General features: G+C 36.7%; 1 pseudogene; it reads right to left on the minus strand.

The window, feature by feature from the left end:
* Positions 1-7185: 7185 nt before the first annotated feature.
* Positions 7186-7845, minus strand: LOC143557555 (secreted RxLR effector protein 161 pseudogene; annotated as a pseudogene).
* Positions 7846-18776: the final 10931 nt, after the last annotated feature.

Here is an 18776-nt window from a genome sequence, read left to right on the forward strand (position 1 = left end):
CTGTCACACCCCCACCAAAAGCGACGGAAACTTCGGGGCACGACTGATTGCCCATTTCACAATGACACTATTAAGTGACAATATTTCAACAACTCATTTAAATTCATAATATCATAAATAACACAACATTGTTCGTATAAATAACCAAATAAATAGTCAAACAAATAAATTGTTCATTTATGTCTAATAACCTAAGCTGTCACAAGATAATAGTTCTTCAAGTCTCCAATTCAACCAAGTAATAACCCTGTAACATTGCAAAAAAATAAACTTTGTCAACACGATTGTTGGTAAGCAATTTTCATGGTTTTGAACAATAGGTATATAATAGATGAAATCCACAACTCGTATATGGAACAATAAATAATAGCAACAATTTAGATATGCAAATAGTAAATAGTTTGAGACACATTTATATATGGTAACAACCAAATATACTCGGATAATAGTTGCCCTATGCTACTAGCAATTAAGCTAAAGTAGTTAGGGGTGCATATGATCATACTTAATAGTTTCATAGAGGCCAACGCGCCTAAAGCAATAAACATATAGCATGTAATCTTGTAAAGCATATAACACCAAATCGAGTATAACACCAAATCAAGCATTTATTTAAGTAACATATACTAAAGAGTTTGTGGTTTGAGATACAAGTACAAATAATTTGAATTCGAATAAGTATGCAATGCCACCCCCAAAATGTAAGATGGAAAACGGGGGATGAAAAACTACGCACGTTAACTAAGTAACTTGAAAGATTGATTTGTGTATAGATCGGCTTAACTAGCAAGACCTAGATTAAACGGGTCTTGAATTAGTAGGTAGTCTTGGAATGGTTTAAAGTAAAATATATGACAAGTAAAGTAAATAAATAAAGCTTAGGATTTAAAATGTAAATATTTGAGAAATTAAAGAAATGTTTCATGAAAAATAAGTTTACCCGAAACCGGGTCTTGGTATTCTATTCATGAGTAATACTCAACCTATGTTAAGTAATTGTGTGGGTTATAATGCACTATTGCAAGACCCTTTGTTATATAAATACCAAAACGAGGTTTTAAACGAGTGTTCGGATTTGTCGGTTCGAGTCTTGAAAATTAACCAAACTCAAAGTCAACTTTCCAAAGTGATAAATGTTATGAGATAACTCAATAAAAATCAATAGACTTAACCAAGTGTATAGTTATATTGTAAAGAACCTTAATGTCCGTTAAGCGATTATTTGGTTTTACCGGTCCAAACTTGTTATAAGATCAAGTTGGATTCCAATATGCCAAGTATGTTGAGAAAATAATCTAACTAGTTTAAAATATAATTTCAAAGAAAAATAGGAGTTTCAGTAGCCCAAAACACACTTGTTTGTCTTAAGCAAGTGAACTCGGTTCAGTTCAGTTTTAGTTCGGTCATTGACTCGGAATAAGACTGAGTATGGTTACCACATACCCAAATACCATAGAACTATAAAGATGATTTTGGAAGTTATAATATTCAAATCATACATATAACATGTTTATTTAACTATTTAAACAAAACTTTTAAACAAGAGTTTGGTTTCGGTTCGGTTCTCAACTCGGGATAAAACTGAGGCTAGTGACCACATACCCAATACCATGGAACTCATTAAACATTAATTAGAAACTAAACTACTTATAGTTTAAACAAGACTAGTAAGCATTAAAGGAAATATAGTATAATTAAGGATTATAATGAGTCCTCCATGTAGCCTTTACTTGTAGCGTATCACCTCAACCGACCATGGCCGAAGAAGGTGAAAGTCTAAGGAAAGAAGGGGTGAATATTATATATATGTTGTACAACAAGCTTCAATTACTATGCAACAAATTAAAATTAAATAATGGTTCTTATTTGACTTCAAAGAGTTAAGAACCTTGATGAGATGAAGTTTGATATTTGATTGAGAGAGAAAAAAGTGAATGAACAAGTTGAAATGGAGTAGATGAGCTTGCTTATATAGGGTAATGGTCAAAGTTTATTTCTATGTTTTATTTCCAAGTTTGCTTGAGTTGTTAAATGGTTAAACAAGTCAAACAATGCAAACAAACAACAACATTCATCAAATGAGTTGCAGATATAAGGAGGCGCTGCACTACCAGCCTGGCCTCCCTGGCCGCGCGGTGCGGCGCGCTAGGGGGGGGTCAGGTTTGGTTGTTTGGCAGATTTGGTCCCTACAGTTCGTTTCGAGGCGTTTTAAGTTTTTTAGAAGCGTTTAAAAAGTCGTAAAAGGTGTTTTCAAAATTTTACAAGTGTGAGATGATTATGTAACATAAAAACCCATTATTTTATATTATCAAAAGATCTGGGTTACAAATCGGGTCGATTTATAGTTCAATCGTACAAACAAGTTAGCCCAAATTTGACGAATGTCACAGGTTAGGCTTAGATGACTTGTGTGAGTAGTGATTGGGCTATTTGGATGAGGTTTGCTTATTTATATTCGGGTTAAGTTGATGGTTGGATAAGTCGACCTTGACTAGTTTGGGTTGAGATTTGGTTTATACATGTATTTTGCAAGGAGTGTTTGGGTTACTATTCTGATATCAAACTCTATGGTTGGATGGAAACGGTGTGACGACATGGTTTGTGATTTGACATAGCATGAGTCAAAGGATTGAGTCATAGCTGGGTAAACTTTGGTTTGTATATGTTCAAGGAATTTGTGTATGTGTTTGTCGGTGTCTTCGGAGTATCAGGGTAGTGAGTTTGTTAGGTTTTCATGGCGTAAAAGTGTTGGTATTTAGGGATTTTTGTCAGGTTGGTTTTGTACATCTTGGATTTGCATAGGGTTTGAGTTTGTGAGGGTATAACTTTGGTATGTTAGGTTTCGTTCAGCTTGAGGAAAGGTTTGATTGTGTGAGAAAACTTTTGAAGTGGAAGGATGGTTTATTTTAAGATGGTAGTTTGAGATGGAATACGAGTGTTTGGAAATTTTGTGGTTGTGTTTAGAGAAATTTTGACTAATAATAAGTTTTAAATTGAAAATATCGTAATTTATAAATAATGATTGAAACATTCATGAAACTTTTGATAATAAAATTACAAGTCAATATTTTTGCGTGAAAACGGAACTTTCGTGAACCGCTACAAATTGTTCGCGTTTTAGCAAACTCACGTTCGTGAACAGGTTATTATAATGGTTAGAGAAAGTTATTTAGGAGGTTCCTACAAATGTTAGAAACGTAAAGTTTTTATAAAAATATTGAGATTCAAGTTGTGAATCACAACAATTTCTTTGCTAAAAATTTTCCACCAAAACGGGAGTTGTTATGATACGTCAAGTCGGCTTAAGTTGCAAAATAATTTACGAGAAAAATTGAAATAAACCAACCCGCGTAACGTAAATCGTTCTTGAAACGCTTAAAATTTAAGTAGTGAAAAATATCATGGAAAATTAAGATAATAAGGTTTGTATTTTGAAGTTTATTGTGAAATAAAAAAAACGTTTGTCAAGAGGAAGCAAAGTGATTTTTTTATAAAGATCACAATAAAATTTTGCTTATGAGGAAATTAAATAAGTGAATTGAATGTCGAAATTTGTTATGCGGTATCAATATGAATGATGAAAGTTGTTTTGGGAATAAAAATTTGCCAAATGAAAATTTTTATCATGTTCCTTATTTAATATCATGTTGCGAAAATATCATGATAATTTAAAATGACCGGCATTGTGAATCGAGAAATCGAAATAAACGATTTTTGTCTAAAAAAATAGAATTTCTATGAGGTTTTGCATGAAAATTTCAAGACAATTACAAGCTATAAAGTTCTCTTGAAAAATCAAGGCAAAATTATCATAAGAAATTAAAAACTAGTTGAATTGTATAATGCAAATTTTATTTGTGAAAAGTTATAATGAACCAAAAATCTCATAATGAAAGTTGTTATGAGAATAAATTTGAGTAATGAAAATTCGACTATGTGTATTATATAATATAGCGTAAATAAAATGTCGTGAGAAATTTTAAATAATCAATATTGTGAAATGATAGTTCAAAATAAATGGAATTGTTATAAAAATAAAATTTTTATGAAATCTTGTATGAGGACTTTAAAGACAATTTAAAATTTATATAATGGGAATTTACTTGAAAATTCAAGGCAAAATTTATCATAAAACTTTTAACATGATGAAATTTATATGATAAAAATTTTGTTTATAAATAGTCTTAGTGAACAAAGACGACATATTAAAAATCATTATGAATAGTTCAAAATATTTTTAACTTACATTGAAAATATCACAATAAACGAAAGTTTGTAATAAAAATCGTGATATGAAATCAAAATGAGAAAATTGTGTAGAAACTTTACCATGTGAAATCAAGCTATAAAAGAATTTTTTTTTAAATGAAAAATAAAATTTATACATGAGAACTTGTGATGAGAATTAATATGACAAAATAAATGGAAAATTTGTTTAAATCCTTGAAATTTGTAAATAATGTCTTAAAATTTAAAGGCGGAAAAATCTTGCATAAACCACCATAACTTGACGTCCCAACGATAAATCTTAAATAAAAATAAGATAAAATGTGGAGTCGAACATGTGCGCGTATCACCGCGTCTTTCATGTTTGTGACTCAAATCACGATAATAACAACCAATTAAATTTGAGTTACAACGAGATGTTAAAAACACTAGTCCACGTATAACCGTGGCTTTTATGTCTTAACATAAAAATATAAGGAGGCAACCGGAACGCTTGCATTTAACAACTTAAAGTGGTCGTCTCATATGAGACAATCTATAAGGAGATTAGAAACAACGGGATCCACATTAAGCTCGTGATGCATAAATCATAAAACCAACTTTTTGTGGTAAGGTAATGATACCTTAGATTATTATGAGAGTGTGTGTAGATGTATATTTACGATTTGATGAAATAAATAAGTATTTAAATAAATAAGTGTAATGAACAATCTAGTTGGGTAAACACGTATATGAAACACGTATAAGGACCCTAAAGCATAAACTATACTAGGGCGTTACGTCTAACCACCTATCCTATAGTCATGGCTCTGATACCAATCTGTCACACCCCGACCAAAGGCGACGGAACATGCCGGGGTGCAACGGATTGCTCAAGAACACTAAGACACTATTAAGTGGAAATATTTAATCAACCCATTAGTTTCTTAAATCAATAAAAACACATCTTGTTCGTACAAAACAAATTGAATACAAGTAAACAAATATATATTGTTTATTCGACTAATTACTTAGTGGTCTCAAAACAAGCTACATTCCTCAATTTCTCGTTCAAGCAATTATCAAACATGTAACATTGCATAAAATAAACTTTTTCAACACGAATGTTGGTGAGCAATTTTCATAGAATTGAACAATAAGTATATAATAGATGAAATCCACAACTCGTATATGGAACAATAAATAATAGCAACAATTTAGATATGCAAATAGTAAATAGTTTGAGACACCTTTCTATACGGTAACAACCAAATATACTCGGATAATAGTTGCTCAATGCTACTAGCAATTAAGCTAAAGTAGTTAGGGGAGCGTATGATCATACTTAATTATTTCATAGAGGCCAACCCGCCTAAAGCAATAAACATATAGCATGTAATCATGTAAAATATATAACACCAAATCGAGCATTTATTTTAGTAACATATACTAAAGAGTTTGTAGTTTGAGACACAAGTACAAACATTTGAACTTGAATAAGTATGCAATGTCACCCCTAAAACGTAAGATGGAAAACGGGGGATGAAAAAGTACTCAAATTAAATAAATAATTTTAAGGGTTGTTTGTGATAAACCGGGATAATAAGTTCAACGAGTGAGGTCTAGGTTAAAAGGGTTTCAGTTTAGAAGATGGTTTTAAAAATTTTAAATTAAAATAACATGACAAATAAGATAAATAATTAAAGTTTGAGGGTTAAAATGTGAATACATAAGAAATTAAAGTAATGGTTTTTGAAAAGTAAGTTTGCTCGAAATCTGGTCTCGGTATTCTATTCATTAGTCTTACTTAATCTTTGTTAAGTAAATACTTGGGTATAATTGCGATAATGCAAGACCCTTTGTTAAATAGATACTAAAACGAGATTTTTACGAATGTTCGGTTTAGTCGGTTCGGGTCTTGATAAATTTTCAAACCCGAACCCGACATTTCCAAAGTGATACATGTCAAGAGATAACTCAAAAAAATTTAAAAGAAACTTAACCATGTGTGTAGTTCTAGTAGGAAGAACCTCTACGTCCGTTAAGCGAGTGTTTGGCTTTGTCAGTCCAAACTTGTTATAAGATCAAGTTGGATTCGACATACCAAGTATTTTGAGAAAACAATTAAAATTAGTTTCATAATATAGTTTTAAAGAAAAATGAGATTTGGTGACCCAAAACACACTTAGTGTGTCTTAGGCGGATGAACCCGGTTTACGTAACACCCCGGCTAAAGCGGAATACTCCCGAGTGTGACATACAGATTGTCCAAAACACATGTGACACTATTAAGTGACAATATTATCATTATTTCATTGATTATTCAGATAACAAGTACTTTTGCAAATAAGAAAATTTACAAGGAAATAAACAAGTCAAACACTTTATTATTGATAGTCATATGTCTAGTGTCTTCTCTTGTTTCATCCTCTAATAATCATACCTATAACATATGTATAAAATAATGTCAACTAACTTAATAGTTGATGAGTTCACAAAGTTTTATATAATACATAAAAATCATACAATTCCATGAAAACTCGTGAAAAGCAAATAAGGTCCTTTCCAGTTGAGATTGTGCACCAACGTACTCGGATAATGAGGCCCTTTTTGTTGTTCATGATAATCAGAGGTATGACAAGGAATTGAATTGAGGAACTTGTATTTCTGATATATTTTACAAAGAAACCAATACACAATTTATAGACTGTTACAATGTGCTAAAACAGGAAACATAATCACAATATTAATACAAATGGCTGTCAATTAGCTGAGTCCTAAAAATCAGCTCCATTGTTGAGGCAAGGAATCGGTCTCTTTAATGGGTTTATTTTGGGATATGATGGTAACTGATCCCTAAATATTCTAACATTCCCCCTCAAGTTGATTAGTGGGATCTCCAATATTCAACTTGTGAAGACAGTGACTAAAGATTTTTCCATTGACTGCCTTTGTTAGTATATCTGCAAGTTGGTCTTCTTATCGAACAAATGAAAGTTCAATGATCCCATTTTCGAGTTTCTCTTTTATGAAGTGTCGGTCAACCTCAACATGCTTCGTGGGATCATGTTGAAGCGGATTTTCTGAGATTTGAATAGCTGCTTTGTTGTCACACATGATCTTGCTGGTTTGAGTTAGAGGATAACCAATCTCCGCCAAGAGTTTTCGTACCCATAGTATTTCTGCTAGTTCTCGTGCGATTCCTAGAAATTCTGCTTCAGCACTTGAAAGTGCTACCACCTTTTGCTTCTTGCTTCTCCAAGTGACTAGGTTCCCCCCGACGAGGGTAAAATAACTGGATGTTGATCTTCGATTTCCTTTGTCTCCCGCCCAATCAGCATCGGTATAGATTTGAGTGTCTAAGTGTCCATTAGCCTTGAATAAGACTCCATGACTGGATGTTCCCTTGAGATATCTAACAATTCTCTGCACGGCTTCCATGTGAGACGCTTGAGGTTGGTGCATGAATTGGCCTACAACACTTACTGCGTATGCAATATCTGGACGAGTATGTGAAAGATAGATCAACTTTCCCACCATTCGTTGATATTGTTCCTTGTCGGCCAACTCCGCATCTTCTTCCATATATAATTTTTGATTCACCATCATAGGAGTATCCACAGGCTTGCAATCAATCATTCCTGCTTATGCTAGTAAATCAAGAACATATTTCTTTTGGTAGATAAAGATTCCTCGTTTGGATCTTAAGACTTCAATCCCAAGGAAATATTTGAGTCTTCCTAGGTCCTTCATCTCGAACTCTTGGAACAAACTTCCTTTTAACTTTATTATCTCATCCTCATCATTACCTGTGATTATCATATCATCGACATAAATAATTAAGCAGGTTATGAGTTCCCCTTTTTTTAAGGAACAAAGTGTGATCCGAGTTACTCTGTTTGAAACCATATTTTTTCATGGCTAGAGTAAACCTGCCAAACCAAGCTCGAGGAGATTGTTTTAGACCGTATAAAGATTTTTTCAAGCGACACACTTCTTTAGGATTAAAACTTTCAGTGAATCCGGGGGGTGCTTCCATATATACTTCTTCTTCAAGTTCTCCATGTAGGAAGGCATTTTTTACGTCAAACTGATGGAGGGGCTACTCTTTATTTGCAGCTATTGAGAAAAGGACTCTGATTGTGTCAATTTTAGCCACGGGAGAAAACGTCTCGAAGTAGTCAATTCCGTATGTTTGAGTGTATCCCTTTGCAACTAATCTGGCTTTGTACCTTTCAATAGTTCCATCAGGTTTGTGTTTTATAGTGAAGACCCACCGACATCCCACTGGTTTTTTTCCAAGTGGGAGAACACATTTCTCCCAAGTGTTGTTCTTGATTAATGCGTCCATTTCATCTTTCATTGCTCCTTTCCAGTTTTTTGATTCTAGAGCTTGATCAACTGAGGTTGGAATCTCTTCAGAGTATAATGATGTGGCAAAGGCCTTGGCTTCTAATGATAGATATCCTTTGGCTATGTTTGCCATTGGATATCTTGAACTTCGAGCTTCTTTCTCAGGGGAGTATCTTTTGGGAGGTACTCCTCTGTTGATTCTTGGAGGTAAGACATACCCAGCCGGTTCTTCCTCAACAGCTTGGCTTTCTTGTTCACCCTGTGATGACTCATGTTCTTCCTCAAGTTCATCGTTAGTAGAAAATTCAGGTGAATCAATATGTTCTTGAGTATGAGAGTTACTTACCTCTGACATCTGGTTGGGAAGATCATTGTTAGTAGTACTGTTTGTTGTGGTCGTTGGTTGTGATGGTGACACGGTCACGGTACTGTGACTTACTTCTTCGGAAGATGGCATCCACTTCAACCAACTCGCTGCGTCGTACTCATTTTCCCCCTCCCCAGTGTGTTGGTCATTGTAAAAATATTCTGTCTCAAGGAAATCACAGTTCATCGTGGTGAACATATGATGTTTTTTCGGGCTGTAACACCGATACCCTTGTTGATTAATTCCATAACCAACGAATACACACTTTTCAGCACATGGGTTAAGTTTGGATCGTTCTGTTTTAGGTAGATGGACAAAGACGGAACATCCGAAAACACGTGGTTCAAGGGTAAGTGTAGACGGGGGTTTATGGAATTTGGAAAGGACCTGAAGTGGGGTTTTTAGGTCAAGAGCTCTAGTTGGGAGACGGTTTACAAGATAGGTTGCTGTAACGAGAGCCTCAGGCCAAAAATTTTTTGGAACTTTAAACTCGACTATGAGGGCACGAGTTATTTCTAGAAGGAAACGGTTTTTTCTTTCAAACACCCCGTTTTGCTCAGGTGTATGAGCACACGGGGTTTGATGAATTATCCCCTTTTCTTGACAGAACTGTTTCATTGAGTTATTTACCAATTCGCCCCCGTTGTCGGATCTGAGAATTTGTACGTCACTTTTGAATTGATTTTTAACCATGGTACAAAAACTCACAAACTTTGAAAAAACTTCAGATTTTTGTTTCAATAGATACGTCCAAGTCATGCGGGTGCAATCATCAATGAATAGCAAAAAATACCGAAAATTTTGATCTCCCCCCCCCCCAACTTTTGCTGGTCCCCACACATCCGAATGAATTAAAGTATAAGGCAAATCAACTTTAGTATCATTCGATTTAAACATGTGTCTATGACTTTTGGCTAAAATGCATGTCTCACACTCTAAGACTTTATTAGAAGAAAATTATTTAGGAAATAGACGTTGTAAATAACCAGTGGATGGGTGCCCCAATCTTCGGTGCCATAACCATGCCTCCCTATCTGTAGACCCATGTGCAAGCATCGAAGTACCTTCTCGAGTCACTTCATCCACATAGTACAACCATTGGCGCTCAGTACCACGCCCAATGATCATTCCCGACCTGATGTCCTGTAAGACACAAAAAGTGGGGTGCATTAGAACCACGCAATTTAGCTCTTTCGTAACATGACTAATGGACAACAATTTATGAGATAGGGCCGGCACATAAAGGCAATTGGATAATTTCACGTTTGGTGAAATTTGAATAGTTCCTCCTCCTTTAACTTGAATAACTTCACCATTTGCAGCATGAATTTGAGTTTTTCTTGGCTTTGATTTTGAGCATAGATCCGAACTTTGTCATTGTATCGGTTGCTCCACAATCAAAAATCCATAAATTATTATTATTACTATTTTTATTTTTTGTTGCAATATGAGCTTTCCCAAAAATGGCAGGGCCTTCAGAAGAGCCCTTTTTTACCATTTTCGAAACTTGGGGTGTTTTTTCTGCCATTTCTGTAACTTGAGTTTCTTTTAACAAGTCCAATATCTCAGGACTAAAAAATTTGGGGTTGGAAATGGAAATATAAGAGCTATAGGGATAAATAGGAGTTTTCTTTGAAAGAGGAGGGTTTGAGGAGGAAATCCCAAACCCTATACCTGAGTCGGTTCCCCCTTGTTCCCTTTCTTCTACCGCCGCAAGGAACCCCAAGCCAGCTCCTCCTTCATTTTTTCCGGCGGCCTGATTACCGCCGCTGCCTTCGCTGCTTCCGCCATCACCGGTGGTCGCCTGATTACTCACGGCGGCTGCTGCTTTGCCCTTTTTGTGGCCATCAGCCCACCACTCCGGGTATCCCACAATTTTGAAGCATTGCTCCTTTGTATGTTTCGTCATGCCACAATGATCGCATTTTAACTTTGTTTTATCAACCCGGGATGATGACTTTTGATCTGACTGGCGACCCTTTGACACAAGCCCTAGCCCGTCGCTGCTCAATCCCGAAGCCACCCCCAGTTGAAAATTGCCAAAAATATTCTGATGGGCCGTCTCTTTCCTTACTGCTGCGTACGCAGCCTCGGCCGACGGAAGGGGGTCCCACTGGAGTATCTCCCTTTTTATGGGATCATATTTCCGGTCAAGAGCATTAAGGAATTGAAACAGTTTATTTTCTGACCTCACTTTGTTGTAGGTTGCGATGTCGGTAGGACACGTCATTGGGTTTGGATCTCTGCGTTCAATCTCTCCCAGATACCCTGCATCACAATCCAAAACTCTTCTAACGCTAGGCCATTCTGCTTGAACTCGTTTGCCTTAACGTGGAGATCGAAAGTTTGAAGCTTGTCTTTACCGCTGCTGTACGTGACCATAAGAGCCTCCCATAGCATTTTTGGTGTTGGAAACTCTGTTAGGTTACTAGAGAGTGATGGTTCGATGTTCTAGATCAGCCAGGAAAAAATGACCAGATCATCCTGTTCCCACTGATCATATTCCTCATCAGTGGATTTTGGCGGGTCTTGGGTAAGATGGTTTAAAAAAGCTTTCGATTTCCCCCTATGGCGACTCGTATCATCCGAGCCCATAGAGGTTAGTTTTGGCTAGTGAGATTAAGGCTGATCTTTAGGCGATCGGAAGGGTTAGGTTTGGGATTTTGGTTTTGGGCTTGAATTCCTCCTTTTAGGAGGTTGGCAATTTGGATGGCTAGGTTATTGCTATCTTCCCCAGACATGGCTTTGATTCTGGTAGATGATGAGCACAAAAAAAGGTGTTTTGGATCATAAACGCCGCTCTGATACCATGTTGTTCATGATAATCAGAGGTATGACAAGGAATTGAATTGAGGAACTTGTATTTCTGATATATTTTACAAAGAAACCAATACACAATTTATAGACTGTTACAATGTGCTAAAACAGGAAACATAATCACAATATTAATACAAATGGCTGTCAATTAGCTGAGTCCTAAAAATCAGCTCCATTGTTGAGCCAAGGAATCGGTCTCTTTAATGGGTTTATTTTGGGATATGATGGTAACTGATCCCTAAATATTCTAACACTTTTACACTCATAACAACAAGGTCTTGAGCGCAAAGGGGGAGTATGATCATACTATATTGAAGTAATCCATGAGCAAGTAATATTGAGCAAGTAACAAGTAAGCACACTAGTCCATGTAATGAATTGTAGTTTGTAAGCAAAATCGTAAGCAATTGGGTTTTTATAGGATACATATGCTACCCCCAAAATAATAAACGAGTAAAAATGGGGGTGTGAGAAACTCACATTTGCAAATGGAAATAACTTGGAAATTAAAACCGAAAGTGCGTTAAATGAAACCGAACGATCGAATCTCGCGAGCTAAAAATAAGAAAAACGAGAATTACACATTAATTTGTAGAAATAACATGTAGGTTTTAAGGTTCATATATTTATTATTTGTATATATACTTTTACACTTTTAAAGTATATTTAAAGTTTAACGAATTTTAACGATTTATTATTATAATATTATTTATAAATTAAATATAATAACATTTACGAAATTTTAGGGTTACAGGTATGTTTATTTGTTATAAATGTTTGTTGGTATAAAGTTAAAGTTACACGATATTAGATTATATATATATATACATATTTTTATAGTTATTTTACGAGTTGTAATGATTGGTTCGGGTTTTTAAAAGTTGATTCATGAACGAAAATGCTAACGGAAATTAAAACAACTTTTATTTAACTATAAAAATGATTTCATTTATTTTATAATGATTTATAAATGTATATATTTGATTAAAACAAAATGATAAATATGTATATATTTTATTATAACTAAATATATGATTTAAAAAAACAAAACTGAATATGCAGTGACCTGGGTTCAAACACGGGTCTCCATGACCATACTCAGCATACACAACCACTGAACCAAACCATTTTTGGGTTATATTATCATAAACAAAAATATAAATCTAATAACCTTCAAGTTCATCATCTTCTTAACAAACCCTAGATTCAATTCTTCTAATATGTTGATTGTTTGCTAGGTTTACGTTAGGGGTTTTGCTATACACTCGAAACTAATACGAATCCATATAATACTTACTGGATTTGGTGCCCGAATGATGGAGAACAAGACTCGCCGGAAAAGTAACTTTGATGAACAAATCGGAGTTATAAAGAGTGTTAAAGAGGATATTGAACGTTGGTGCGAGTTTAGACGTTGATTTGGGTCCTATTTATAGCCTCAATTGCTTTGTTTGATGTTTAATTCGAGTTAATGGAGTTTTTATTTTAAGTCCGGCGAGTTTAGTGATTAATACAAGTTAATTAGGTGTTAAATGGTGAAATCACTCACGTATAAAACTTATAATTAGTGGAGAAGTCGTTTGGTGGGATTAAAGGATCAAATGGATGTTAAATGATGGTTTTAGCAGATCGTCGGAATTTTTACGCCGCCGCCAGCGATGCTTTTGCCGGAAAAACGTGGGGGAAGAAGGGGGAGGGCTGGGCTCTTATTTTATTATTAGTTTAAGTGAATTTTACACATTAAGCCCCTAAACTATCAAAACTTATATGTTTTGTTTTTAAACTTTATTTATCCTTTGAACCTTGAACTTTATGAATATATATAACTAGATAAAAATTTTACATACTTTAATATCTTTGGTTTGTTTATGTTTTACACTCGTATATGTTGGAACTTGATTATTTTATAAACTTTTAAGGCTCGGAGATTTGTTAACTGAACAATATGAACATAGAGTGAACTTAAACGAACTTTAAATCATTGAAATTTATATAAATTCATAATTTTCAAAAAAACGAATATATGGAAATGACAAAGCGGGTCGGTTTAACGAATACAAATACAAATACGAATACAAAAAACTGACAAATGTCACAACATTCCCTACTTTTGTGGATTTTGTCCCGAATTAAGTAGAAGAATCCGTAAGGAAAAGATGAGGATACTTTGTTGCATTTGATCTTCTCGTTCCCAAGTGAATTTAGCGCCACGCTTGGATTCCCAACGAACCTTCACCAAAGGTATACGGCTACGTTTAGTTTCCTTGTCTTTGCGATCCATGATTTCCACCGGTTTCTCGACAAAGTGCATTGTCTCATCGATGCGCACTTCATCGAGTGGTACATGGAGATATCCCTCAGAAAGACATTTCTTCAAGTTTGAAACATGAAACGTCAGATGGACATTCGAAAGCTCTTGAGGAAGTTCGAGTGTGTAAGCAACACTACCAATACGAGCAAGAATCTTAAAAGGTTCAACGAATCGAGGAGATAGTTTTCCTTTCTTGCCAAAACGAACCACACCTTTCCAAGGGGATACCTTGAGAAGGACACGGTCACCAACATTAAACTCAAGGGCTCGCTGTCGGTTATCGGCGTAACTCTTTTGACGGCTACAAGCGGTTAAGAGATTTGAACAAGTTCCAGACCAGTGATTTGGGTTTCACCAATTTCATTCCAGCAGATATGTGATTGACGTTTACGACCATAGAGGGCTTGGAACGGAGCCATACCAATACTCAAATGAAAACTATTATTGTACAAGAACTCAATCAAGTGAAGATGAGAATCCCAGTTTCCACCGAAATCCATGACACATGACCTAAGCATGTCTTCAAGCGTTTGAATCGTGTGCTCGGATTGTCCATCAGTTTAAGGATGATAGGCGGTACTATGATCCAATCGAGTTCCCAACTTATTTTGAAGCGATGGCCAGAAGTGAGAAGTAAAACGGTTATCGCGATCGGAAATGATACGCAAAGGTATACCATGATGAAAAACGATAACCTAAACATAAATCTGAGCGAGTTTATCAACCGAAAAATTTTCGTTGATTGGAATGAAGTGAGCATACTTAGTCAAATGGTCAACTATAACCCAAATACCGTCGTGACGGTTTCAAGTAGTCGGGAGCTTGAACAAAAAGTCCATAGAGATATCTTCCCATTTCCAGACAGGGATGTGTGGTTGAACGAGCAAACTAGATGGTCATTGATGCTCGGCCTTAACTTTAGCGCAAGTAAGGCATTTCCCACATATAACGCGATATCTTTCTTCATACCAGGCCACCAAAATGTGGACCGTAGATCAAAATACATCTTATCTGCACCGGGATGAATGGAATATCGTGACTTATGAGTTTCTTCCATGATGAATGTGCCAAGATCGTCACGATTAGGAACCCATAAATGATTGAGGTAATACAACAAACCATCGCGCTTAGTTTCAAGTTGGTTCTCGACACCACAGGACATTTCATCGTACATATTACCGTCGGTAACAGAGACATGTTGGGCTTCAAAGATACGAAGTTGGAGATCGGTTTGAACGGTCACGCTATGAAGCAGAATTGATTTCGCATGGGTCTTTCGACAAAGGGCATTGGCTACAACATTCGCTTTACCAGGATGGTAACGAATTTCGCAGTCGTGGTCGCTAAGTAGTTCAGCCCATCGTCGTTGCCGCATGTTTAGATCTTTTTGGTCGAAAATATGTTGAAGACTCTTATGGTCGGTGAATACCACGCACTTAGTGCCATAGAGATAATGTCTCCAAATTTTCAACTCGAATACAACGGCACCGAGTTCGATATCGTATTTTGTATAATTCTTTATTAACCTTAAGTTGTCGTGAAGCATAAGCGATAATTTTACCTCGTTGCATAAGGACACAACCAAGGCCTTGATTGGAAGCATCACAGTAGAAAACAAAATCCTCATTGCCCTCGGGAAGTGCAAGGATTGGTGTATCGCAAAGCATGCGTTTAAGAGTTTGAAAAGCTTCATTTTGCTTTGGCCCCATTCGTAAGGTTTATCCTTGTGAGTTAATGAGGTTAGGGGCAAAGCGATCTTGGAAAAATTAAGAATGAAGCGACGATAGTAACTCGCAAGTCCAAGATATGAACGAATTTCGGTAGGAGTGTTTGGAGTTTTCCAATTCTCAACGGCTTCGATTTTGTTTGGGTCAACGTGGATACCCTTTTCGTTTACTATATACCCTAAGAATAGAATTTCTTTCAACTAGAACTCGCACTTTGAGAACTTAGCATAAAGTTGTTTCTTCCTTAAGAGATCAAGGATGGAATGAAGGTGTTTCTCATGCTCGGCGTTGGACTTGGAATAAATAAGAATGCCGTCAATAAAAAAATTACGAATTTATCTAAGTAAGGTTTGCATACGCCGTTCATGAGGTCAACACCGCGGGTGCATTGGTTAGCCCAAAAGGCATAACCCTAAATTCGTAATGCCCATAACGAGTCCGAAAAGCGGTTTTGAGTATGTCATCTTCATGCATGCGATGATAACCCGAACGGAGGTCAATCTTTGAGAAGCATGAAGCTCCTTGGAGTTGATCAAACAGATTGTAAATACAAGGCAAAGGATAGCGATTCTTGATCGTGAGCTTGTTGAGCTCGCGGTAATCAATGCACATACGGACGGATCCATATTTCTTCTTGATGAAAATAACGGGTGGGCCCCATGGAGATGAACAAGGACGAATGAACCCTTTGTCCAAAAGTTCTTCGAGCTGGTTAGACAATTCTTGCATCTCGGAGGGTGCAAGACGATAAGGAGCCCTCGCAATCGGGGTTGCACCAGGCACGACATCGATTCGAAAATCAACATCACGAATAGGAGGAAGACCAGAAACATCATCGGGAAACACCTCAGGATACTCGTGAACAACAAGAATGTCCTCAATTTTCCGTTCCTTCTTTTCCACCACATGGGCTACAAATGCTACATATATCTTGTGTAAGTACTTTTGGGCTTGAAAACAAGTAATAAAATTTAGGCTCGGGGGAGAAGGCTTTTCACCAGACACATGGAGAACTTGACCGTCGGCAAGCAGAATACGAATGAACCTCTTGAAGCAAACAATTTCAGCACGATGGACAGATAATCAATCCATGCCTACTATGATGTCAAAACTTCCCAATTGCATAGGAATGAGGTCGATTGAGAACTTGTGGCCATTTAAATTTAACTTGAAATTTCGAATAACCGAGTCAATTGATATAGATTTACCATTAGCTATCTCAACAGAATACGAGTTTTTAAGCTTAGATCGGGTTTTAGCAAGTAAAGGCTCAAATTCAAAAGACACAAAGCTCACATCGGCACAGGTATCAAATAAAATGGTTGCAAAGTGGTCATTTACGAGGAACGTACCGTTCACCACATCGCCGCTTTTCTGAGCTTGATTTGCGTTAATCATGAAAGCACGCCCACGATTTTCTTAAGGAGCTTGAGCAGCTTGAACGTTTTGACCACCTTGTGGTGCAGGAGCTTAAATGGCTGGATGCGGCTGAACTTGAGCTGGTTAGCCAACAATGGTGGAACCTGTGGCTGATAAGCTTGCTGGGTTTGATAAATTTGCACTTGATATAACGGAGTTGGTGCAAGCTGAAGCGAATTTACAGTTGCGAGTCGTGGACACGCTTTGCGAAAGTGGTTAGGATCGCCACAATGGTAGCAAGCTCGCACTTGGTTCAATGGTTGGGCATAAGACACAAGATGGGGGTTTGGTTGAGCCTATACTGGAGGAGCAATGACATAGGTCTCTCGGAAAGTGGCACTAAGGTGCCCAAAATAGTTGCAACGAGTGCATTGACGACAAACAGAAAAGGCGGGATGGTTCCGTTGATAGGCGTTGCACAACGGATGGGGTCCATTGTACGGTTTTCGAAGAGGTGTGCAAGGTTGGGTTGGGGTTGAGGTGTGGTTTGTTGGGTTAATGCATAGTTCTTGGGCTTCTTGCCATCGTGGTGTGAGGAGAAAGCAGGCTTGGATGACTCGGATTTCGATTCTTTGGACTTGGTAGAGGGTTTATCAGCAGGTTTCTTTGATTCCTTCAATGTTAAAGTCCCGGCTTTAACATGATTATCAGTTAAAGTTACATCAAGGTTAATCGCGTCACCAAATTCCTTGGGAGCACTACTCAAGACACTATCTTGAATTTGTATCGGTAGTCCCCGAATGTACTTATAGTTGGCACGCGAAGTTGGGGTAACAAGGTGAGGTACCAGCACAGTGAGTTCATTGAAACGACTAGTGTAAGCTGTGTGCTCACCACTATCTTGTTTGAGGTTCCAAAACTCAGCTTCCAAATTCATAAGCTCACTTGGAGGGCAGAACTGTTTGGTCATCAGTTCTTTCAATTCGTCTCATGGCATAGCCATGGCAGCTTCGGCACCACTGGTTATCTTTTCCTTCACCCACCAGGTAAGTGCCCCTTTTGCAAAGACACTTATAGCAAAACGGGTTCGCTTGTCATCGGGACACTCAATGTGGAGGAATTTGCTCTTAATTTGTTCATACCACTGAAGTAGAGCAGTGACACCTTTAGTCCCGTCAAACTCTAGGGGTTTGGTACTGGTGAAAGTCTTAAACGAATAGTGAGATGTTTTAGGCTCGTTCGAAGCAGAGGTGATACTAGCAGAGAGATTCTGGTGGATTTGGGTCATCATATCGGGAATGACCGCGACTAGTTGTTTGGTGATTTGAGCAGTCAACTTGCGGCTAGAGGTTTCAGAAGAACGACGCTTGTTGAAACGGAGAGACATTATGCGAACAATGGTGACAAAAATCGTGAGACTCGGAATAGGGTGTGGTATGAAAATTCTTGCTAAAGTTTGCTTTTAAAAAAATAATAAATAAATAAATACATAAATAAAAATCATAAAATGGTAATAAATCTTGGGTGGAATTTAGAGTTTTCATGAACACCATGGACTCTTATTTTCCAAACATCAAAGAAACTCAAAATCAAATTGAACCGAAAGCTGGATATTCGTGTAAAGATTTCCAGTCAA

The sequence above is a fragment of the Bidens hawaiensis genome, unplaced genomic scaffold, assembly GCF_021521415.1.
Source record: "Bidens hawaiensis isolate Kalapana, Puna unplaced genomic scaffold, B.hawaiensis_p1.1 tig00019057_1, whole genome shotgun sequence".
Lineage (NCBI taxonomy): Eukaryota > Viridiplantae > Streptophyta > Magnoliopsida > Asterales > Asteraceae > Bidens > Bidens hawaiensis.